Source organism: Bombyx mandarina, chromosome 04 (genome assembly GCF_030267445.1).
Source record: "Bombyx mandarina strain Sakado chromosome 04, ASM3026744v2".
In the NCBI taxonomy this organism is placed as follows: domain Eukaryota; kingdom Metazoa; phylum Arthropoda; class Insecta; order Lepidoptera; family Bombycidae; genus Bombyx; species Bombyx mandarina.
The window spans coordinates 6,568,025-6,595,448 of record NC_143211.1 but is presented as its reverse complement, the minus strand read 5'-3'; the positions used below and the strand labels follow the sequence as shown (position 1 = coordinate 6,595,448).

At 36.4% G+C, this 27,424-nt stretch overlaps 1 protein-coding gene across 8 annotated transcripts in view; it reads left to right on the top strand.

Moving 5' to 3' along the window:
- Positions 1 to 27,424, top strand: part of mbl (splicing regulator muscleblind) — a 285,812-nt gene that overhangs the window by 168,625 nt on the left and 89,763 nt on the right. For all 8 annotated transcript variants that reach the window (XR_016325764.1, XR_016325763.1, XR_016325761.1 and 5 more), the window contains one exon: positions 25,890 to 25,935. The gene's annotated coding sequence lies outside the window, so the exon portion shown is untranslated. The remainder of the gene's footprint in view (positions 1 to 25,889; positions 25,936 to 27,424) is intronic.

Genomic DNA, 27,424 nt, shown 5'->3' with positions numbered 1-27,424 from the left:
TACACAATTTAATTTATCTAAAACAGAAAACGTGTTTTCGTGTAAAATATAGAAAATTGTTTTTTTTTTTTTTGTATATTTGAAACTAGCAACCCGCCCTCGCTTCGTTTCGGAAACTGTAATTTATTATTGATTTCTTCACTATTTAATGGATGTTATTATACATATAAACATTCCTCTCCAATCACTGTATCTTTTAAAAAAAACGGCATCAAAATCCGTTGCGTAGTTTTAAAGATTTAAGCATACATAGGGACATAGGGACAGAGAAAGCGACTTTGTTTTATACTATGTAGTGATAATGAATCTGAAGAATATCGTTAGCTTAAGTATTGCCCATTCATTTTGCAACAATCGTGTATTCTAATAATTAAGTTTTTTTTTTATTGGCCTTTGTAAGCAGACGAGCATACGGCCCACCTGATGGTGAGTGGTTATCGTCGCCCATGGCATTTCAGTAATACCAGGGGCAGAGTCAGGCCGCTGCCTACCAAGTAACCTACCTACCGAACCTAATACAAATTCGTGTTCAGATCTGCTAATCATTATTTTCTTGACAAAGTTTGTAATTTTATTGAATACTTTATAAATTTACGCCATTATGTACAGAAGTCACCTTAAATTATGGGCCTTAGTTCATTAAAGTCAACTGATAGAGGGAGAGTGTCGGTCTCCGTCAGTCGGCACTCGACTCGGAGAGGCTTAACTTGACAGAATGTAAACGACGAAAAGACGAGGGGGCTTGTCGTCGTAAAAAAGGGCAAAGCAATAATTGCGGTGGTGTGCGGGGCCGTTGCCGTCACATCAGCGCACGAGAGCTCCGCAGTTCCTTCCGCCCGCCCTGATTGAAAGTTGACATTGAACGGCGCGGGGTGGCACCAGGTACGGCCCTCTCTATTTTTGACCCCGCGACCTATCGCTTCGGCGATCGACCTCGGCAAGAACTTGCTGTTTTAATCGAGGGAACGTCCCGTACCGTTTGCAAATGCGCACTAAACTAATATTACCTATTCCAACTGAAATTAACGTCGTACATTTTCAACTTAAAAATCCGCGTCGTTCACAAAAGTCATAATTTAAATGAAACGTAAATTAGACAGCTGTTCCCAAAAAAATGTTGTATAGTGAATATCATCGTTGTTAGGAATTGTCATTTTCACCATCAGAAAAAGAAATTAGTAGGATCTTACGTTTAATTACACTGTCATTAGTGAAGTAAATTATTTCATCAAAAATATCATCGATCGCCCGATCATCATCTTTTGAGCATCTAAGCTAATTGAAAAGACTATTGGAGATTCAACATTAGAATGCTCAGATATAGTATCAGTGTTTTTTTTAAATGTTGAAATCCAAATCCGAATTAAGACGATGTTGACACCGCTGCCGCAGCCAAGGGCCACTTGAATTGGGTCAACGCCTACCGACAAAAGGTGCGGCGACAGATAAGCGGCGCTTTCCCGACGCCCAGCCGCCACACTGTCCCCCTAAAACAATGAGAAATAAAATATATCACAATAATTTACGTTTACCGCGATATTTTTCTCATATGTACCAATATATAGATAATCATTAGGCGTCGTTTACTCGGCGCCCTTTAATGTGTTTGCACGCCCGACAATTTGATACCACGCCTGTTTGCATTGTTGCCATTTTGCCTTCCCGATTAGGGTCGCATTCGAGCTCCATATTTATTAGAGCGTAGGACTTGCTACACGACTTTCATTTTATACGGTTACAATGTACGCTTTTAAAATATGTTAAAGACATATATTTTTGTTTGATCTAACCTGTCAAGGCATTAAAGACGTGCAACAAAAATAAAATTGAATAGTAAAAACGGGAAACGATTTTTGGCAATCATCTACCAAGAAATGCAGTTGCGCTGTTTAATGGCAGGGGCTACACATAGAGAGCTTGCGGGCGGAAGGACGTGTCACTCACGGAACGCTGACGTCCGCCTGCTTTCAGGCGAGCACCAGCCGAGTTTCCGACCTGGCCTCTGACACTGTCACTATTCAGCATCGCAACACACCGAACTCGTAACGTTGCCATCTAACACTGAAGTAATTACGTTTTCAAACGTGTCACAGTAATTTGAACGAAATTAATTTCAGTGACGGAAGATTAACCGTTTCGTTTCTGATGAGTCATGATTATGTTAATTTTATGTAAAACACCATTAAAAAAGGCTGAACGAGCTGCAAAGCGTCTCATCTTATCTCTTAGACTCGAATACACTTCTCAAGTTTTGCTGAATGATTTAAATGCGATATTTATAAATTTGAATTGTTCGCATAAAGCAAATCGATGCCTCCAATGAACACTACGCTAACTCCAAATTCGTAGATTTACAGGAGGAGTGTATAAATGAAAAAATTTGATAAAATCTTTATTATTGCAGATATATTTATGGTTTTTTTGTGTAACTAGCTGATTTACTCTTGCTTCGAACCCCATCAATAATGATTAATTGTAATACTTTTAACATGGTGAAGCGATTTGCGTGAAAAACGAAAATTTCAAAATTTTGAGTTAGAGTAGTGTTCATTGGAGGCATCGAAATGAAAACAAAAGCTTCTAAACGTTTTCAATTAAGAACTATCGCAAAGTTACAAATTGCAATAAATTAAAGGGTAAAACAATGGACGTGTCACCGAAGGGACTGTAGTAGCTATAATCATTAACTAAAATGTGATGTGGGACGGATACAAGCTGACGTTCATTCCCGAGACCTTTCGACGTAGGTCTTACATGCTCGTGACCAGTAGCTATTGAAAATTGGTTCAAATAAATACCAAGCCAAGGTTTATCAAGAGACTTATTTAAATGCTAAAAAAGTGCGAATTATAAAAGTAGAACTAGCAAATTAATCTTAAAAAAACATATGCATGCTACATTAATTTGGTAAAAACTTCGATTTTGACTTTTTATACGCATTATAACATAACAAATAAACCGGATTATGATAATAGCATCGAAATTAGCTACAAACTGCCGCAGCTGTTAAATACGAATTTTAAAGACAAGGAATAAGGAAAAATGTTTTGTTACGAAAAGTCTCATTATCTCTCTCTTGCGTTACCGCACGCAATAGCGGTGACATCATAAACCATCAAATGTATTTATTTTTGTTATGACAATTACCACCAGATTTAAAATTACTCCAGCTTAGTCATTTCTCCAATCCAATTTACAATATTCTTGCCGTCTAGATGTTAGCTCATTGATTAATTACAAAAGGGAACTGCTGTACTTTTTTTACATTTTAATTTCTAGTTTTAAAAAATTAAAACGTAAAAAAAGTAGGCACTTTATACAGAAAAACTAAACCGGTAGAGATAGTGTAAATCGGATCGCGTGATGCCCTAGCTACGTCGTAGATTAAATTAATGTGCCCATATTTACACAGAAAACTTTAAAAAAGAACCTAGCCAGTTGTTTAGCCGTTACGGTCTGTAAAACAGGAGCCGCGGTGCTTCGGTTAGATTTATTAATACTGTTTGGTATTAAGTTACGAAGATCCGAATTCTGTTTGTGGTATTTTGTTTTATTTTATTTTTAGCACGCTTTTATTAGCTTGATATGTACCTAATCTATCTACTACATATAATAGGTCTTTACCTATGAAGTTGCCGTTTTATAGTACTGGCGCAATTTATGTATTGCTGGCAATAAATTCAAAATTAATCTATATATATAAAAATGAATTGCTGTTCGTTAGTCTCGCTAAAACTCGCGAACGGCTGGACCAATTTGGATAATTCTGGTCTTGAATTATTTGTGGAAGTCCAGAGAAGGTTTAAAAGATAGATAAATATGAAAATGCTCGGAATTAAATAAAAATAACAATTTTGTTTTTCCTTTGATGTGTCTCCGTCGGACGCATTCCTTTTGTTTGTTTTAAGTTTATTTTATACAAAAGTTTAGGTTTTTTATTTATCGATTGAGGTACTACGAAGTCTGCCGGGTCAGCTAGTTTCATTATAAAAATATGGAGTCATAACCTGAAATTCAGTAATGTTTATTGATTACTGTTTTATTCTCACTAAATTTGTGTCTTTTTCATCAATATGTAAGTACACGGTAAAAATATGAGTATTTATGGAATACTAGCTCCGTCGCGGTAGCAATGCCGCACATTATTAGTGACGTGTAAAGAGTGAACATTAAAAACGAACGCACGACTCGTTAATGGTTTGAACGCTTCTGACATGGAAATTATGATCTAAAAAATTAACCCGTGGTCGCCCGAAAATTAAAGTCACCAACGTCGAATCAAATGTGATAGTGGAAGCTGACGATGCTCAATCCACCACTCAGTTAGTAGTAACTTTCAATATTAGCATCAAAACAATATTTGCATTAAATAGGCAAGATAAAAAAAAACTTGATAAGTGTGCACCGCACGAATTGGCTGATGACGAACGATTTTATTTATTTATTTTTTATTGCCCTTCTCAGGAGACGAGCCCACCTGATGGTCAGTGGTTACCGTCGCCCAAGGACTTCAGCAAAGCCGCTGCCTACCGCTGCTATACTAACTGTAATAATAACATACTTATATTAAGAAATCCGAAGAGCAAATTCATTTAGTACTTTGTAGACACGTGTACTACGTATATGGGGATATAATATAAATTTAACCACATGGGCCGAGAGCTCGTGCACCTATCCAATACAATAATAATAACTTTAATGTGGTCGGTTCATCTTAACGAATACATTGTGTTTAATATATTCTTAAAGGAGAGAGGCGTAAAGACACTGAACTCAACGCTTTATGGTTCAAACCGCGTATTCGCTTCACGGTTGGATTAACAAAGGGTAAATTAATTTAGACAGACATTAAATAAACAACGTATTGCTTGCATGCTATTGCATACTAGTAAGCAGCATTTTGGTGGAATAAGTACTAACATTAGAGGCTAGTAGTGCGACGCTCCTCTAAAATCTCATTTTGATTAACAACATATAAATCCCGACTACGGCATCCCCTAGATTATCGATTGATGAATGTTAACAGGCATTTATCGAAAAACCTCACACCAACGTAGCTCTATGTACGTTTGTTGATTTCAATCGATGATAGTATACCGGCAACCTCGCATGAAGTACACAAACTAAGCACACAATACCTAAACTGATGGTATTGAGAGACCATATCAGAGTCAGCGGGCTAATAGGTGAGCTCACGGGGCTCAAACCTGACGCTGTTGCTAACACGAACCCTAACAAAAGCCGTGCATCGCAGAATCTTGCACGACGCGTGGACTTCCTAAGATTTGAATGAAATCGTTTAAAACCTGCAAATACATATAATTCATTAAAAATTAAAAGTAGTTAAAATATTTGATCTCATGTTTCTTAAAACCCCTTCAGTCATTATCTATAATAAATTTATATATGTATAGTAAAAAAAAACAATACAGAAACATGCTTTACTAGCAATCCGAAATACAAATTCGTATTCTGTTATCCTGATCATCCAAGATATTAGGCGAAAGTATTAAGTATAAGTCTTTTTTTGGACCGACGTCGGTATTGATACTAGTGCAGATTCTCAAGCTAATCAGAATTATTAATGTTAGTGAAAATTAACTTAAAAGATTCCGTTAGGTTTTTTAGGTGTTTTATTAAAAACAGTGTAAAAATTTTGAGTTCTACTGATATTTAAGTTGGTGACACATAGACTAAAATTGGTAATTACTATTGTAACCATGTAAGATTTATAACTTTGACATTTGAATGATTACAAGTATAATCTGTAATCAAGTATGTCTGCACTATAAATTACAAATGACATGTTGAATATCTACATGCTAATAGAATTAAGTTAGCTTTAAAAAACACTCAATGTGAATTGATTTCAATAATTTGAATGTTACATTTTAAACATGTCTACGTGAAAACTTGAAATCACAAGGCGATTCAAAATTTAAGTATCATTAGATTTTTTAGTATTTAATGAAATAATAATAGTATACTATGCGTTATTCATGATCGTGCGTATGATACATAATGTTAATATAACATTAATGTTTAAATTCGACATCTTATAGCTCTTAACATTTCTGTCACAAGGTGGTCTAGTGCTTGGTGCGGTTGGTTGGAGGTCGAGAGACGGTACTGAATGATGTAATGATCTTATTTTTATTGCTGCAGATTGGCAGACAAGCTACCCAGAGACACTACTCATTGAGTTTATGGCTAGATCTTTTCAGTGGGTCGTGATTCCGATCAGGCGCTAAATTCAGCGAAGCACTGCTCTTGTTAGGCCTAGTGTAAGGGACTGAGCCTTGTGAGTTCGCTTATCAAACCGTGCGTAACTAGAATAACTCCACGAGGCTACCAGCAATTGGGTAAGAAAAAAGTCAGACAAGCTTATGGCCCACTATACATTATCGGAGCCCATACATGTAACAACATTAATGCCGCCACTCACATTTAAAACAAACTAGAAATTGGACACTTATGACTTTCTATTATTTGTGGTTAGATATTTTCCGTATTTCAACTGTTTTTTTGTCAATGCCACAAACAAACTATAAATAATACTAGTAATGGTGTCAGTCGAGCTAAGACAATTATGTAAATGTTTGTAGGTGAAACTAATCAGTTAGAGTACGTTCAGTGTAGGTACGTGGAGACAATAAATTAAGCTCATTTCATTATAAATTAACGACAAAGCGTAAATATATTGGTAGGTGGGGAATTTCATTGAAGTTCACAAAGTACATGTGAGCAGCTTCCTGTGATTTAATAAAACAATTAAAATCTGCGAAGCAATGACTTTATTTTCGTTACTTAAGGCTCTGGACCTCATGCCTCAATGTGTGTATCGATCAAAATATACAAATTTCGCCGGAAGCATTTAAATCAATAACTAGTTGTGCCTTCGTTTTTAGTTGCCACTCTTTACACGTCATTAATGTTGTGAGCCGTTTATGCATTGCTACCGCTATGTAAGTCGTATTCCATAAATACTCGTATTTTCGCGGTGTACTTACAAATTGATGAAAAATATACAAATGTATTGAGGGAAAAACACTAATCAATAAACAAATGGCTTAATTTTAAATACATATTACCGTATTTTTTAAATAAAATTAATTTGAAAATTAAATGTATTTATTGCACAGCCATACATATACTTCGTTCCAAATGGCTATTATTATAAAACGTCAACTTCATAGATATGTTCCTATTATATTATATCCAAGTTGAAATGCAGATGTATGTTGCCAATATACCGACCGATTTCGATGTAGTTTTCATGAAATCTTCTGGTTGGACTAGCCTGGATCACACAGCCAAGTTTGGTAGCGATCGGATCAAAGTCAAATCAAACATCGACCAGCAAAGTAGGGTTTGACTAGTTACGTAATATTTTAGATTGCCCATACTTACGTGACGAGGTAACAGTAAAACAAAGTTTAAAAAAGACTAGGTTTGAAAGGAAAGAAATAAATAAATAAAGACCAAATGTAATTTCAACACGTATTCTTTCATGTAAATGCCAAACCACCACTAAATTTTCAGTGAATACAACATATTTTTTTACCAGTTGTATTGACAAACTAAGTCTTTAATATAAGTTGTATCAATTAACTTTCTGTGTTTAACGTCTTGCGTGTGGCAAAAAGTAACTTAAACGCAATTAGCTTGTAAATATGCTTGAAATATATTTTTAATTCTAAAACTAAAAAATATTATAGTAAAAACAAAAAAAAATCAGTGTCGTGGATCATATGAGTGTCATTTTGCACAGAAATAAAGTATGTAAATCAAATAATAATAATATTATTAGTAAATTCTTGCAGGAAGATTTAAATATTCTGCAAGTAGAAAATGAAGCCCACTTGCCATAAGCCCGTGATCTTCATTATACCGAAATGTCTTAAATATTTCGAGAAATACAATACCAAATAGTAATAATATCAAATAATAATAATATTAAATTATAATACAACAAAATATGTATTAAGGAAACGATAGTAAAAACTCGGCACAAAAAGAAAAGTAACGTCTGCCTAATCCTCTTTTCCTATACAGCTCCTGAGATTCGAACATAAGTAACTTACTAAATTACTGGCAATGTTACAATGGCGTCCAATCTTGATTACATTGTAGTCGTAACAGTAAGTAATAACATAGTAGTCGGATTGTGACGTGATTGAAATTTCATACGACCGTCGACGGGGTAGTTACAAAAGTTGTTTAGTATTTTATGAGGTAGCACTACTCATTGTTGTCGCTATAAAGCGAGCTACAAACGTAAAACTCTAATGCTTTGACGATACAATAAATTCGAACCCATTTCTACTTTCTGTATCACGCCTTTATGAATTATTGAATTGTTTTCTATTATTAATGTCAGTCACAACAGTGTTGCTGTTTATAAATGCTCTAAATGTATTCTAGATATGATGTGGAGTATAAGATAACAGGAATACAACACGCATTACTGGTGGTAAGACCTCTTGTGAGTCAGCACGGGTGGGTGCCACCATCCTACCTATTTCTGCCGTAAGGCAGTGATGCGTTTCACTTTGAAGGTTGGGGCAGCCGTTGTAGATGTCTATGGGCTCCTATAACCACTTAACACCACGTGGGCTGTGAGCTCGTCCACCCATCGAAACAATAAAAAAAGTAACGGGAACATTTTAAATTAATGTACGCGTTCGTCGTGAGCGCCGGTGGGTATTCGCTCTTTCGCTTTAGATTGCTGGCTCAATTAATATGAATGTAATGTAAATTGTATAATACTAAGATTGGCAAAAGAAAATTGTTATCCTTTTGTTTAAAGGAACTTACGTTATTCCGCTTTCTACTTCGGGAACCCTTATTCCCTGTATATTGCGAAAAAATAACCCCACAATTGTGTATCATTGATGCAAGTATATACTTTTACAGCTTCGTATATTTATTTATGAGATACAATATGAAAACGATAAAATACAAAAATGTTATTCTGTAAATAGCCCGAGGCGTGTTTTCTATATCTGTATAGCCAGTGGTACCTCCCGAACCTTTCGTCGAGTGACAGTTTCATTTTTTCTCAACAACATGAGCAATATCAGTCCATTTACGTTTTTGGAAACTTTTTGTCCGCCGTATATTCGGGAAAATAGTTTTATGTCGACCATTTTGACTTTTATTTTATTTTTCGTTTATTTTCCCTTGCGCGGCCGTAAAACGTACCTGGGCTCGCTCGCGGGGATAACGGAGCGGGCTCACGTAAAATTTATTATTGAGACCTTTTCGTTCTGGCTCCATCGACAGACATTGCGAAGGCGAAAGTTATGAATGACATATGTTTTGAAATATTACCTGCACTGAACTACTGCTTCCCGAGAACTAAATTTCGTGGGATGAGAAGTTTATTTGTCGTGAAATATGCGGGAGCTTTACGAGAGGAAGCGACGTTTATAATGCCACAGATCACACAATTTTCTTGTTTTTAAATCTGTTTATATTGCAGCGTCTGAAGAGCTACTGAACCAAAAAGGCAATTCTAGAAAATAAAAATACTAGGTAAAACAAAAGATCAATTTAGTATTTAATTACTGGTGGTAGAAGCACTTGTTTACTGGTGGTAGGACCTCTTGTGTGTGTGAGTCCGCAAGGGTAGAACCACCACCCTGCCTATTTCTACCGTGAAGCAGTAATGCATTTCACTTTGAATGGTGGGGCAGCCGTTGTAACTACACTGAGACCTTAGAACTCATATCTCAAGGTGGGTGGCGGCATTTACGTTGTTGATGTCTATGGGCTCCGATAACCACTTAACACCAGGTGGGCTGCGAGCTCGTCCACCCATCGAAGCAATAAAAAAAATAAAATAAAAAATCTTGAACTCCATAATTTTTCTGGAACCTACCCTATGAAAGTCAAAAATTAATTGTTTGGATTCATGTAGATATTACAATTCATTCCGAAAAGTAGTAGTAGTAGTATACACACAACAAATTATATAATTGTTTGATTTCAAATAATCGAATTTCAAGAAATCACCTACTCAATACTTCCGAAATCTGGTTTAATTAGGAATAAGCCGAATAATCGTCGATGAACGGCTCAATGGACTCATGCTCGTCCCGACTCCGACATCTGCCTGGCACATGTGTGCTCGAGTCTGGCAGCTATTTGCCTGATCTCGCGTAAGCCGATTACGAACATCTAGACACTGAGACGCGCCAATATACCTCTCGAAAAATATAAGCAAACAGAATATGCAGTACACGCGCTTGAATTTGCTGCATGGTTTTGATACGAGCTACGAACTTGCTGTCGTTGGTCCGGCAATATGTTGTACGTCAAAATTAGTTCCCGCTGGAACCACTCGGAAGTCTCTGTTTTATTCAGGCCCCTGGGAACGGTGACACAATGAACGTAAATTGCTATATGGCACGTCGACGCTTTGTTTTTCTCTTTCGTTATATGGAAATTCAGAAACGTCGTCGGCCACCTGCTGTATTTGTTCTGCTAAATGCATATTTAATTTTCAGTAACATTTAGTAAATAAGGTCGTTTAATAGGTTTTTTTAAAATTAAATTTATAATACAAATTCACAGATCACAACTGTCTATAATAACTGTAACAATGTGTAGACAATTGACAAAACTGTACTTATGTAGAAGAAGGGACAACTACTAAATAAAATTGGATTGATTTTTAATAATAAAGTCAATTCCGACTTACATAACGCTGACTACTCGTAAACAGATTAGTTTTCTTTTTGTAGTTTAAATAAATGTTTAGTATTAATTTGACACACAACGTTAATGTTTTAATACTAAAATGATAGTTTAAATGTTGCCGTCGTCTACAGAAGCCGAAGCCTTGTTAGAACAAATTTAAGTGCCTAGATGAGATGACGTCCCTTGTTTGAGGAGTGAAAGCCTCAGACATTTATAGAGACAAGGGTCGCCCGACTACTCGCCGAAATATGATTACGTGATTATTATTAGTTGAAGATTAATCAACCAACAGTAAATAGGTCTGCATCAGTAATGTTAAAAAATTGCTTTAAGTGGTATGTTAATGGACTTGGAAATTAAATTATAGCCAAAAGAAAAAAGAAAGTTTTTTGCCTTGAACACGCAACGAGATTATCGACACAGCTACTTCTGGTTTCGACCCTATCTACTTAAGGGTCAAACCGTAATTTTGCCAGGTTGCACGCAAGTATTGCAACAATATCGCTTTGGAAAGCGGTTATCGAGCTAACAATCGGTATTTTCCCGTCACAACACCAGCCTGAGTCACCGCTGCACGATTCGCGGAACTCTGCTATCCCTCCGGCAGGGGTTGCTTTCGCTAATGACTGTCGGACAACAGCCCTTTCGAAATGCGACCGGAATCACGTGCGATACTACACCCTCGCAACTGCGCCACTAAACTTCATTTCAGTCAACTCTGCAACCTTGCAATTATGCAATTCAGTGCGTGTTTATATGCAGCTTTTCAATCGGCAACGTTGTTTTGATAAATATGCATGAAGTGACAAAACCATCGGTCCGGCTAACAACGGTGTCGTGAAAATTTAATGTTAGTTCCTGGTAGCCTTATAATAATGACTCATATGCTTTGAAGGGTTAATTTCAAAACAATGAATAAAGAGGGTAAGGAAAGTAGCTGTAAAAGTAATTCGCGCAAGGTAAAGAAAAATTCGATTTATCGATTTGTCAGAATAGTATTCTAAAGTTCTTCAAGCTTCCTAAGGGCTATTATGAGAAAAAGAACAATTTTAGAGGTAGCTATCATTGCTCGCGTGACATTGCGCATTGCGGGTGTCTAAAACAATTAAACTATAAGTGAAAACCTGTGTTCTATCGCGGTAGTTGGCCAAACAACATCAAGATCAACCTGGTATTAAGTGATTAAGCATGAGTCGTAGCAAAAAGAGGCATGGGGGTACCTATAATACGAGCACACAATATTACCTCCAGTAATAGCGGGTTACTAATCTCTGTAAGCAATATAAGTATGAAAACTCTATGAATCCATTCTTATCGAATTTCTATAGTCGCCTTTTATGTAACGGTAAGACATTTGGATGGATGTTGCTATTCTAGGCTTAAATGAAGAGTGAAGTTATTTTATTTCATAATACGGTTCAATTATTAAGTATGAAATAGCGGCTAAAACAAAAAAAAAATGAAAGTGCGCAATGAACTCGACGTCCCTCGTTCGCCCTCACAAAAGCGACACATTCGATAAACTGTGATAACAATCGCCATTTTACATTCACTCCGCTGGCTACCTTGGCCCACGCAAGGTGATTCAGTGATATTATAACGTATCCACCAATGATCACATCGAAAGTGCCGAGATGCCATTTCGGAACGTCTGATTTGTTCCACATTATTAAATCCATGTTAGTTTTTAAATTGTTCCAGTTAAAAGAAATACCTAAGTTATTTTCATGGACTCCAAGAATTTGCTTAACAAAAGCGTTGAACGAAACATGTGACAAAGAAAGATTCGTTTGAATTTTTACCTTTCCTTTTGAAAACGAAAGTAACTTTTTCGTAAATAATGAGGTTAATGAGAGAGTTCCCAAGCTTTTGAACGATATAACTGTTTTTCGGTTCCAAAAATAAATACACTTAATCTGGCAAGAATCATTTTTACTTCCCACAAAGTAGAAAAAATTAAAAAAAAGGAATAGCCCTACCGACAGTATGAGCTCATTTCCTGCAACATAAAACACGAGCATAATAACAAATAGAGCAATAAGACTCACAGCGCCACATCAGCTGCACAAAACAGGTTCCGCTGTAAAGCAATGCTATGAGTCTGCTTCTTTCGGACGAGTTGAATTGTACATACCATAAATGACGTACGAAAATCTATATATAGAACCGAATGATTCAGCCCTAGCTATATTGCTACATAGAACAAGCCAAAGTTCGTTATTACTCTTGTATAATATTCGCTTAAGGTATTTTGATTTGAATACATATTGATCTTCAGTCCGAGTAAGCGGAGGCTTGACACAAAATTTTAAAAGTCCAAGCGAAACTGAGATTATTCTGTTATTCCTCTGTTCCGAAATTGATTGTACGTTTAAAGATTGTATTAAAATATTTCTTGAGTGAGAGTCTTTGCAAGATATATGTATGTGTAAACGAAGTAATAATACAATGAAATAGAAACCAAACCTGAGGCTTTGTGTATTTTTAGTATTCAATGCTCCATTGTCACCACGTCATAAAACATTTGCAAAGTCTCCTGTGTGGTATGAATAATGCGTTTATTAACTAAGAAAAGTAATTGCTAAGATTACTTAAATTATTTCTTTCTTCATGCTTTGCGCTAGAATCATGAGACCACCAGTCCGTTGAATTCAGAACATTTAGTTTTTAGACAGTACGTCTGAGTGCTGAGTATGAATTCTCCGTTTATGGCCTCATAATTTTAATACTAACCCAAGCAGATGCTCGGTTAATGCACCGACCTTTGGGCGGTGACATGACGACCGACTTTGGCAGAAGGGCTCTTTCGCAAACTGGTTTACGAGACCGCACTCTGATCACGCTTCGCCCACGCCGCGCTGCCTGCAAACTTGTGCACGATTAAGGCCAAGTCGGTACATAAATATCGTTTAACTAAGACTCGTTGATAATAAACTGTATCCTAATTCAATATACGCTTGACAGATCTTCTTTCTCCCTTCCTAAAATTGTAGGTAAATTTTCATGTAGGATGTGTTTCTTGAAAGTACTATAATCATATTATGATATTATTTTAGATGGAATATAGATTGAATATTAAATTTATTTTTATTAAATTAGATAGGATTTCAATTAATGGACATGTAATTTTTCGTATTGCCACTGCAAGGTTTCGATAGATATGTAACTAATAGCATGTATCGAATGATTTCCACGAAAATTAATTTATTTGTTACGTGGCTACTAATGTTATTATGTTAGAATGAGTTACCTTTGCGAGAATCTCAATCACTATCCTGTCGGAAAACGATCATACTTGCCAAACGTAGTAGAGCAGCTAATTAAGCTGCTGTTGGTTAATTTTGAACATTCTCGATTAGTAATTGAGTTTATTTTTCTAAACAAAGTTTTTTTTAGGAAACGTCAACTTAAACTATATTTAAAGTATCCGCCTCGTCTCAAGCAAGACTAATATATTCGTCGCGTTCTACGAGTAGTAATGATTTAGTTTTAAAATTTGAAAAGGTAAAGAGCAGTCACATAGTCGAACATTGTTATATTGGTATAATAAGATTTACACGGAGTCTGCGAACGCCGGCTTTCTGACAAGAGAAAGTGCTACAGCTCGTTCTACTTTCCACTTCAGGCAAATACATTAGCTTAGGCTTTAGTAAAAATGTATAAAAAAAAACATGTGTGGCACTCGGGGACTGCCGTGGTAAAGCTATGACATAACATTTTTTATCGACTTACGCAATTATAATTAGACAATAATAATTTAATATTAAAACAATAATAAAATAAGACCACGCTATCTTTATAAACATTAACAAAAGCAAAACATTAACTGTCCCCTTCACACTCATAAGCTAGACCGCGCGAGAGAGAGATGAACACAATTTTCATGATGCGCATGCAGTGCAACGTCATACCGCGCGCTTATTCACAAACACTACACAAGCGCAACGTATGAATGTGTTGAACGCGAGCTACAAGGTAAGCGGAGTGGGGGGTGTTAGGTTTTATTTTCATTACGGAATTTCTTTATTCGGTCGCCGCGCTCAAAACCCGCTATAAAAGCTATGCAATAGCTTAAAAACAATTGTGTATAAATAAAAAAGAATAGGGCCTTGTATGTTTGTCATCGATGCGTACCTATACCACATTCGATTGATACAAAATTGTGTTCAGTTGTGGGCAATTTAGAAAAGGGTTTTTTTCAGATTACCATTAAAGCACAATAGGTAACTTCCGAGTGCTTTTACCTATTGGGTTCTTATCAAACATTCAGCGACAGTCGCCGCGGAACGTGGCCGGGTTTCTAGTGTATTATTATATATTATAGTTTTAAGATGAAATACTACACACTTATCTAAACGCAAATTATACCACAAATCGGATTGCTGAATATTGTACGTACATGACCCGAGAAAGTCTCGTTGCGCAATGCAACTTATGCAACGTCTGTGAAATCTCAATTTACATTACATAAACCTATTTAAGATTAAAGTTATTGAATGTAATATAAGTTTAATGTGCCTTCAAGCACTGTTGAATGCAGATATAGTAAATTGATATTATACGACTACTCACATATCTGGTATCACAAGGCTAACCTGGATCCTTTAGCTAAGACCTGGTTTACAAGTTTACTATTAACTCAAGTGTTAAATGACAGCGATGGTAAGAAATGATTAAATTATGTTATTTTTCGTTAACCTTATAAATCGATTTATTGAAGGATTGCCTAAATGTTTATATTCGTGACTCGTTGTTTACTACAATAAACTCATTTAATAAATCTATTAATGACGGAAGATTGATGATGACACATCGGCTTTAATCCATGTAATGGCAAAACAGTATAGTATTGAGAACTATAGGAACATTACGTGAGTAGATGGTGCGTGTGGCGCCTGAAGTCTGTCGCGTGGGCGAGACGACAACTGAATTTGTCCGTTTTATTGCTTTCATGCAATTCTTTTATATTAATTTATGTCTACGTCTTAATGATAATAACCTTCTCCCATTTTTCTCTTACTAACTCTGATATAATTCTCCCAAACGAACTTATTATTTAAAATTGATTTTTTAATTCATAATTTCGACCTTGGCAATGCATCATGATTGATTTAATAGCTAGCTTTAAGACATATGTTCATTACAGGAATCTTCATTAAATTTGAAATGGCTAACGTTCGATTTGGGTTGAGCCGAGAATACTTGTAATATCAATTAATTAGTTATTCCTCAAACATTGATTGGGTAGCCGTCACGGTTTCTCCTTTGAAAATCAACGGAATCTTACCCTAATTTATGTTACACTGAAAAGCGACACACATTTTGTAATATTAAAGCTAATCATTGATATTTATAACGGAAAAATGTGATTGTGATTGATATTACTGATAAAACGCTAAAATAATTATATTAACTAAATAAAATTTCAAAGTTTCTAGGTGGGTAGTTTCATTATTTATCATCATTAAGCTTATAAACAAAATAATATATTTGCCTCTGCGCTGGTACCCCGGGCATGAATTTAAATTGAGCAAATGGAATTTCATATAACATAACATAATTAGGAGTTTGGCTACACCGCTAAAGTATTTCTAGTAACCTATAAGCGAAGATAACCACTTACCATCAAGTTGGCCATATGCTCATCTGCCTATATGTCAAAAAAAAATAACAACACAGATTAGGAAACGATGTAATAATAACGCAACGAAATACATATTCGTAACTGGAAGTAAAATTTTGGCCCACACCAAAACTTAAAACCCGCGAAGTGTTTTGATTTTAATCCTCCAGACTACAGCTCCCACCAATGGACCCATTTATATGCAACTCGTGGCCGAAGAACACCTACCCATGGTTATACGGCTCATAAATTTTGTTCTTTTACTTCTAAGGAAGGATTTTTAGAGGAGCAGATGTCAATTTTTCCTTAAGGGCTAATTTATTGCTTGTTACCACAGAGACCATTAATTTATTTAATTGGAACGGTAGTTTCCGATTGTAATTGTTTATTTCAAATCATAAGTACAATAATACAAATAAATTTGAATCGTTCTATTAATACATGCGATGCATTCTATCATCCTAACGTGATTCAATCTCAGCGAACCGATGCAGATGTACCAAGTTTAAAGAAAGTAAGCCGTAGTTTAAATGAAAAATAGCCCTGATAAAATTGTCTTATTGTGATTGAGAATATAATGAACGAGTAACGAACGATGCCGGGATCGATACGATCGGAAAGACCATTCTCGGCACCGGCCCGATTCACTTTCTAGTTAGAGCTCCATTGTTAGCTGCGTCTAATTTATCTAATGTAAAAGTTATTTCCCGTTTCATATAGGTTTGTATTGTCGTATTTTAAAATACCAATTTCTGATATTCTTTTGGATTTTGACAAACCAACTTGAGAAATAACGTAACTTTTTCAAATGTTTTTAGTTGACATTTTCGCTAAATATTGTTATATTATTGTGTTTAGTTTTGAAACATGCTCGCTTCGAATATTATTCGACTGTCCATTTGGTGCACCGGTGTTGTAAGCAGTGAGTCATACTTTTGGCTATAAAGACTCGAAGGCCAAGTAAGACATAATTGTCACGTAATGCAATATGGATTGGCTTGGATAGTTTGACTTTTTGGCGCTTTAGTAAAGAACATAATCTGCCTCAGTTCTAATTTTTATTTACGGTTTTGTAATCCCGCACTGGTTGGTACCACCAGTACTATTCTGTCTATCTCGGCCGCGAAGAATTCGGGCTTTCCTGTTTAAGGACGACTTAGACTTCAAATTATCTCAAGGTGAGTGGCACAATTCACGTTGTGATGTTTGCGGGCTACGGTAACCACTCAATACCAGCTGCCCGTTAACTCGTTCCTCAAAAAATAAGCTTTTCATCTTTTATATTTTTAATTTTAATTTTATAGACATTTTTTTTTTATTAACAGGTAATGTAGTACAAATGATAAAAATACACAACATTCAAGGTAATTAAACGTCTATGACAGGCTGGCAATAAGAACCTGGTCTTGTGTATATATATCGTAATTGTTACATAAAAACCTCTTTGAAAATCTAGTTTGCCATATAAAGCATTGCACGGTGTCGATGAATGTGAACAAATTACAAAGGAACTTAAATAGAGAATCAGAATCGCGTGAATACGAACAAAAAATAACACCCATAAAACGGAGTCATCGAGCGAGACGAGTAGCAGACTCACCCGATTACTCAGCGCGTAATTTTGTCGTCGACTGGATGGAACTTTACGAATAAATCTATCGATAAATATTTACAAAAACATTGTCTGACGTTTCGGAACACTGCACACAATACGATATTAAAATTGAACAGACGGAATACATGATATACAGCATGTCTTGATTGGGAGCGTCCGTGTGTGACACTTCCTTAGTTTCGAACATAATCTACATATTATATATTTATACAGATACTTAAAAAATATTATTGATTTAATTAAAAGCCAGTCGCTTTTAATTTATTTATGATTTATATATCTGAATCTCTCGTATTGATTAATTAAATTCCAATCACCAGTTATTATATTACTCGAAATGTCTCGGAACGAAGATAAGGTGGTGATTATTTAAAAAAATTAGCTAATCGAGATAAGAAAAATACTTAATGTTTGTACCTACCTATAACGAATTAAATTTTAGCCCACGTCTCGCTTTGACTTCTGAATTTTGTTCAAGATAACTCCGCTTTGAAACTTTTCTTTTCATGCGCCAATCATATTTTACTTTCCGAGTTCTGAATATTACATACATCAACTGCTTGGCCTGTTTTCGTATTTTAAATATGCAAATAATGACGTTTAATAAAGACCGATTTACTGAATTTAACCTTGATAGAATCTTACAAAGTGCTTGTATATTTTTTCGATGTATTGAAAATGGAAAGCTTATATAAAACCCCCTCGAACCTTTGCGAGGATAATACCAACAATATGCTCAATGAGTTCTTATTGGATTTGGAGATTCTTATTATTACTTAAATTCCAAACCATTGTTTATTTTATTGTAAAAGGAGAGAATCTGTAAAGAATGTTATTACAATTAAGTTTTTATATTTATTGTAGTATATTGATATTTGTATTGTTGATTGATTACCAACATACTTAATTACGAACTGTATTTAACATTTCATTTTTTTTAAATACTTCATTGGCTTTGTATGAACGATGCGCAAAGGCTTTGACTACTAACAATATTAAATATTCACTTTTGATAGATTTCAATTGCATTGCATAGAAAATACTAAATTAGAGGCCATAACGTAGAGGATTTGTGGCGGGTTGCCATCATACAACGCAAGATATTTGACAGATGCCTGAATCTCGCTTACGACATTTTCAAGATAAGCTTGCATATATATAAGTTCCGAACAACAACATTTGGACCGACCAAATCATTCAATCACGTTTTTGCAGGATAGCCGTCGGAGCCCCGTGGTTCGTCAGGAACGTCGACCTCCATGACGACCTGGACTTAGAGTCCATCAGTAAGTATCTTCAGTCGGCGTCCATGCGCCACTTCGATAAAGCGGCACGACACGAGAACCCTCTCATCGTGGCCGCCGGTAACTACATTCCCGATCCTGCGGACAGAATGGAAAGCAGTCGACATCGCCCAAAACACGTCATCTCGGATCCTCCCGATCCACTAACGGTGCTTTTAGGTACTTCAAGCACCGGTCACCGTTCTCGTCGAACCCGTCGCTTGCGACGACGGGCTCGACAAGTAAATTAACTCTCAGACACAGCCCACTGAGTTTCTCGCCGGATCTTCTCAGTGGGTCGCGTTTCCGATCCGGTGGTAGATTCTGCGAAGCACGGCTCTTGCTAGGGTTCGTGTTAGCAACATCGTCAGGTTGAGCCCCGTGAGCTCACCTACTAAAGTTAGGGTTACGCTGACATAGCCTCTCAAGGCTATCAGCTTAGGTAGGAAAAAAAAAAAAATTTGGACCGTCGGTCTACCGAGCAAATAGCACCCTCTCGCTTTAAGATCTTCCAACCGTTGTTAAACATCTCCAAAAATTTTTCACGAGTTTTTCCTATTTGCATAAATGGACTGCTAACTTCGAAACTGAAAGCTTGCAACTTACAACTCATTGCAATATGAGATATTATTACAAGTGTAGAAGTAGACAGCGGCCTGGCTGTGCCCCTGACATTGCTGATGTCAGTATTGCTGGACCCTTTACGTGTCTGCCTACAACGGCAACGAATAAGTCGCAAGCCTTTAGACAATACAACTCAGATTACGATATCATGGCGTAATGGTTGAATTGACGCTCTATCTATCGGTTCGGATAACAACTTAACGCTAAATGAACAAAATCTACGTTTAATAGTCTAGAACAATTTTCAGTTCATCGATCTGATCAAGAAATGAATTCACCAATGTGACGGGCTTAAAACCGTCGAGATTAGTTACGGTACAATTAGAGCGCCGGGCTTGTGGCACGCTTTAAGTGCTGCCCTACGGATTACGCTTTCGTGTTCGATGTTTACCCATCGGCGCCGCCGAAGTGGACTTTCGGATATCGCCTTGCTAATACGCTTTGTTTGATTACGGGCTAATGAATCATTAATTAGAAAGTGTAAGAGCACTGGAACTGAAGAAATGTATCCGGCGAAGACAACGAACCGAGAGGTTGATATAGCTCGTCTATATCATATCAACTGTGTACACAGTGACAACTTAGACATAGCCCCTGTCCATTTATTTCCGCGAGTGAAGTAAAAGGCGACCAAGAGATTCACGCAGCGTTCTCTGAGAATTATACCAACGTACTATGGTTACTAATCGGCATTTACTGGTGGTGGTGGTGTATTGTAAGCTCGCGTGGGTAGACACCACTATCCTCTCTATTCATAAAACGAAGCAGTCATTCGTTCCGATTTGAATGACAGCAATTCATTCTATAATACGTGGCGTGGCGGCCTTCATGTTATGATGTCCATAGACTGCGATTATCACTTTACCTTTACACCAAGCGTACTGTAGGCTCGTCTACTCGTCTACGAAAAAATAAAAAATATTTTTAGATTAGACGCTTATGAAATTAACTTCAGTATCATCATAGTCAGTTACTCTTGGCGGAGCAGTCGTGGTCATGTGGAATCCTTGTTTATTAAAGCCTTAACAGGTGTTCTCCATAGTTCGCGAACTGAGGCAATACGGAAAAAAGGGAGTAAACAATATGAAAAAAAATTATAATGGTTGATACCACCACGTCGCTGCCATCCACCTTCATTCAAACGTAACTTATGTGTGTGCGACAAAAATAGGCAAAATGATGTACCTACCCGTGCAGACTCATAAATACTTCCTCCGAAAACTACTTAAAACCACACAGGCGCTACATCTGGAAGAGTGCGTCTGAAAAGCAAGCATTGGGTGGATACGGGCTTAAGAATACAGAGGACAGTCAAGACAATGCTTAAGTCCTACCTATTAATATATTTTTAAGCTTTGTTTGAACATTACTGTCTGGATCTTGGAAGTTCAAAATAACGCCGTTCATTGTCATCTCGGCGATCGATATCAAATTAATCTATTGCCCGATGGAATTACGCGAAGAACTAATTACGGTTCTATAAATGTCGCTGTTCCTATATGGCGAAGTCAGTCACCTCGCTGCAGCCCAGAGGCGAACACGTGGGTGCGTTCTAATGAACTTGACATTGGCGACAGTCGCTCGGCATACTAATACTTTCATTAATGTAATTAACTAACAAGCTTTACAAATCTGCACTTGTGAACTGAAATGTTTGATAAAGTCAACTCTTTGGGTTCTGTGCCGCATCTGTACCCGTTCCACGGGAATCCTGAGATGTTGCTTGAGATCATCTCGTGATTTTTCTTTTTCAGCATTTGCGACATCATTAGAGTTCATCCGTTGTATTATACTCGGAGAAGCTGCATTGCATGCATCTACAATGCGTTTTAAAGAGATAATTTTTGTTACCATCCATCCAACCATCCATCCGGCTCTGGAATGAACTGAAGGGTTCCAGGGTGATTCCTCTTTATTCGAGTTTAAAAAAGAGTCCTAAACAAGGGACAGTCTTATTATCTGTGTCTGGCATTGATTAAGAGTGATCAGTAAATCGCTTACCATCATATGGGTCGTACGTAGGCTCGTCTGCTTTCTATACCAAGAAAATGTATTCTGCCTTGGATTTCATTTTATACTAGAAACTATTCCTTCCAAATCATGATGAAATCATTTCAATTATGTATATTTGTCTAGTTCCTTTAGTATAGGGTATCTTAGTTTTTGGCCAAATTAGGGTGCATGTATTGAACCCCGATTATTTATTTTATTTACGTTTATTAATTGAATTTAAGTTGATGCTGAGTTCCTATCTTACAGATTTGGACGAAATATGACACAAAATATTTTGTAGACAAAAATTTAACATGAACACAATATTTTCAAGAATATTTAAATCATATAGTTCCAAGGATCGTGACGAAAGTGGGTCAAGTTAAGCCCATTACGCCTATTAAAATTCAAGGCTGCGATAATAAGCTGAAAATTTACACCATATCCTAACGCATCAATTTCTACCCTCACGCACATTTATAGCTGTTACGGGCACGCACTCGCATACACTATAAAAATGAAATTATTAAAATTAAGACTCTTTACGAACATTGACTTCAGTAACTTATATGAAAATTGGAAAAGTTTTTATTATCTGCTCACCGACAACGTTATGTCGGATAAGTAATTTATAAAGATGAGTACGCTCCCAAATACAGATCACTTTGACTATAACCAAACCGTCACTACTGCCGTCCTTGCTGGTAAGAAATAAACAGGTGAGGGTGGTATCCCAACCTTAAGCCTTCGACTTTATTTCGCAAGGCGGACGACAGTATTCCCGTTACTGTGCAGATAGGCTCAAATAACCACTAAACCCTGTGGGTTGCCCGAAAATATATTTACCTAATAGACTTGGTAGCTAATTCAAACTTTAATTTCATTGTCATCTCACCTTATATTTATTTACCTACACAGAAACTAGTACAAATTATGACAATTACATAATTGAGTAATCATAACAGATGCTTCACTTCAGTTTAATAAACATAGAAACCTTGGTGATTGTATTCTTAACTAACAATAAGACTTTTATGGATCTTCGCCAAAATAGACGAAAAGTTAATAGTCAAGCGTGGGTGTGGCAATTCCACTGTTGAGGTCTTCATCTATTCCGCCTTGTTTATCGATTAGTCAAGAATCCGCGCCCATGGGCCAACTTATGTCATTTGGCCGGGAGTCAAGGACGACTCCACGCGGCTCGCCGGTGCCGCGCCGGCCTTATTTGGCGATTGGTGGGCGCCAGTTTTACGACTTTGCCTTTTTTCGTACGCCCTGTTACCATGTTGGTTACACTCAAGATAATATGTTTTTAAAATTTGTTTTGGTAACTAGTATCTTGTTTCTCGTTTTATTAAATACTGGTATTGCTTTAAGGACGCTTAAGTACATCTCCTGTTTGAATTAGACTTTAGAAAAGAGTTATTCAATAAATCATATGAGAACATTGAAATAATGTAGTACTGTGCTAACTACTGCTTATTAAATGAATACATTTAAACATACAAGAATAAAAGAAAATGTCTATAAAGACATTAGAATACACCAGTATATACAACTTCAACGGATTTTCTGTAAAAACCATAATTTTTATTTAAGGAGTGTGCAAGAGTCGGATGTGTTAAGCAGTGGGCTCGCTGACTGAACATAGTCTTTGTCGGCTGGAAAAATGGAACGTGACATTTTAAATTTGGCGCAAAGCTCGCAACATTAATCTGGCGTGTCGCCGCCCTCGCTCATGCCGTGCGTGGCCTAATCCGCCCGCTCCCTGAATGACTCGAGAAGATGGAAAAATCTCGAAAGACTCACATCAAATTACCAGCTTTAAAGCGTAGTGAATTCCCTCGGGCTCCAGGCGACACACCTTACCTTTCAGAAGCGCCCCTAAATAACATCGCAGTGTCCTTCGGGAAGTTTGGAAGGTTCGGGCGCGCACGTGCTTTTGTCATCGTCATACTTTCGTCGAGTTTTACGTACGACGTGCCGCGCACTTGAATTGAGTTTTGAAAGCACGTTATAACTTAACTAATAAAATTCTTGTTTTAAAGTTTTTTTTTTCTCATGTCTCTTACCAAAGTTTTGGACTACCACTTATGATAATGTTATCCCCTTTAACTAAATTTGTTGATAGTTATTGAACAGATAAATTATTACACAAAGTAATTTTAATTCCCGTTAATTCTGAGCGATAAATATATCTATTCATACAGACAGCGAATGAAGATTTTAAATATGCTCAGACTAAGCTCTCACAACGACTAAAAACATTAACTAATTCGATATACCCCTATTCTAAATATCTAAATATCTTCCATGCAATAAATTTTCATAAATTTATGAGCAAGCCACACCAGTGTTGGTACAACTAGTTATCTTAAACGGGATAATCTCCCATTCCCTACATAATATGGGTATATTACGTCCGTAAATTAAGACGATCTAACTTATTATCTTTGTTTGTTGAACAATATGACATTAGTTCATCCAGGAGTTATGAAAAATGCTTTGTTCGTAACGTTTTGTGAGAAATAAATTAAGCCTCTAAACTATATTTACGTAAAAGTGAGGTCCGCAATAACCTTTAAATAAAAGGGCTTTTGTGTCTTAGCTTTCACTCCGACGCGGTTGGCTTCACGAAGTGTGCTTAAAACTATGTCACCACTTGTCATTTCAGATTCTTTTACGTAATATCCATAGCAATAACGGCTTAAACCAAGTCGACTTTAATTATTTTACAACTAAGCTCAAAATCAAACCCTGGCTGATTGATCATATTAATTGAAAAGACTTGAAAGAAAATTTGGAAATAGCATTATTCATCATCATCATCATCATCATCAGCCTTTATCTGCCCACTGCTGGACATAGGCCTTCCCCAATGCCTTCCACATAATGCGGTCCTCCGCCTTCCGCATCCAACATTATTGAAGTTACGTAAACAAATATTCGTTCTAGGGCGTATTGTCAGTGCGCACGGGTAGATACCATCATCTTGTCTATTTCCGTCGTAAAGAATGGACGCGAGAAGAGTGAGATAGCCTTTATCGATACAATTGAGACCGCGTATAATAAGGCTGGTAGTGGCATTTAGTTTATGGTATGTACTGACTCCGGTGGCAACTTAATAGCAGGTAGGCCATAAGGTCGTCTGTCAAGCTTTGACAGAAAAAAAAGTTCGTTCAGTTGGAAAGACTTAGAAGATTTTTACCGCAACAGTAACCAAACCCTATTAGAAATATTAGACAAAAAAGCAAGGAAACGTTCTAAAGACTAAACATATAAAAAAATCAGGCAGCTAGAAATAAAATAAGACTAAGACTAGCCTTGTAATAAACCCTGTAAAGGTATTTTCACAAAATCCAATCTTGTACATGTCACCTGCGCCGTAATGAATTCAACAATAATTAGAGATGCCGTGAGAGAGCGCTCGCTGAGCTTACCGGCGGATGTCACAAATCCTAGCCAAGGGCCGGGGCGTGTAATGCAAATAACAGTGTTTACCTGGTCCCGCCCGGCGCCCGTGCCACCATCGCCGCGCAATTCATAATAACGACTTTTATTTCCGTAACTAGCTATAAGGCTCTCATTTTGTTGGTTAATGCGTATTGTGTCAACGCGAAGCCGACCCATAATGGAGTTTTTAAAACGCAGCTTTTTATCTCGTTGGACAATAGCGAATCATATAAGTAGAATGGCGATGGACCCGAAAACATTGCAGGAATCCCGCCGCAACTTCATTATTATTTCGACTCTCGACTGGGAAATTTGCAACATAAATAACATATTTGCGCCGAGGTGGCTGCTATCTTTTAATATACGATCGTTATAGGATCCAATAAATTAATTTGCGCTTCCATACTTTCAACTTTATTGAATTGATTCATATGCGCCGCTGTGGTTGATTAAATAACCAGAGTTCAGGGAGAAAACTCTTCACGATCACGATAAAATGTCAGTCCTTAATTGATTTAAAATTGATACGTACGTATACTTGTCCATCATCAATCTAATAAATTTATGTTTGTATAATATATTATGTTTGTTTCAGATTTCATCCCGGAGTCATATATCATTGTAAAGGAGCTCTCTTTTGAGTAAGTACTGACCACTTTATGGGAAATAATAATAGACAACTGCAATGACATCACGTTCAACATGAAAATTATAGTATAAAATGGTTTGCGCAGCCAAAGTTTATTTTTTTTATTTTACTATCTCTGTCACATTTATCAAGATTACTTCCGTAGCAAATATTGCGGCAATCAAAAAGAATGACTCAAAGTTCTGACTCGATCTGATCAAATTTTTTAAACATTATGACGCCGTGCTCAGTGGCGAGCAATTGGAAAGGCCTGTGTCCAACAGTGGACCGCTATAGGCCGATGATGATGATACATTTACAAAGGATCCTAGCTATAAACGTGAAAGTAAAATTAATTCATGTAATACGATGACTAATCACACTACCATATGCGTTTTCGGATAGACCAAAACATTCTCGAATTATCATTCCATCTTAAAAAAGGTCAAAAAAGAGTTTATTCCAATTTATTTAAATAGTTTGGAAGATCCATCACTATTATGCTATATTTTATATAGCGTAATAGTGCATATATTTTACGTCAGGCTTCGATGCTATTTAACATCAGTTACAATTATTTATTGTTTTGAAGCTTATAGGGCCAATTGTTGTACAGCTTACACTATTTGGATTGCAGGGAAAGTCTTAATCAACCCATCACAAATAAAGTTGTATCTACTTGGAGACGTAATTGAATAATAAACTTTGACCTTGCACGAATTGAGCCACATAGCGCCACTTCTGCTACTGTAACTAGTAAAATATTCACTTAGTTACTAAGAAATACTTGTAGTTTTCTTGTACCATTTGTATTACTCATTTACAATCGTTCGCTTAGGTATTTTTAACAGTTCGGGTTTCTTGTCTGTCTCTTGATGTGTCTTGTCTCTCTCTTATGTCTCTTGATTCTACTAAAACTCGAGTATTTGCGACTTACATTTTCCATGCTCAATTTGAAATCTTATTTCAGTGAAATTTCATTATGAAAAATTAAACTAATCGTGCAATAAACGAAGTAAACAATTTTAGATATTTGCTAATTCAGGTCTTTGTCAGTTTTGTAACTGAGAAATAAATCGCAACTGGAACAGAGTATTTTTGCTACCCACCAACGGCTTGAAGAAGAAACTATTTATTTTGGCTATAAAAATTGTAAGTTTTTTTTTTTTTTAAGTTAAACAGTGTTTGGAGGTCTACAAAACTAAATTCCTTTTCTAAAATTTGAATTCATCTAATACATATTTTAAGTCTGTGGACGTAGTTGCAATAACTTCTAAATCGGTACTAAATTAATTTTCTGAAAAAGAAAAAAAACAGGCCAATGAATATATATCGATATATTTAAAAACTGCACTGAAATAAACAAGTCATACGACGACAACATTTATGACGTTAGTGAAGTTTAAAACAACACACATATTTAATGTTCACAAAACACATTTACGATCTGTGGTATTAGTGGCTAGCAATAACAAAATTCTTGCATTGAATTTAACGACATT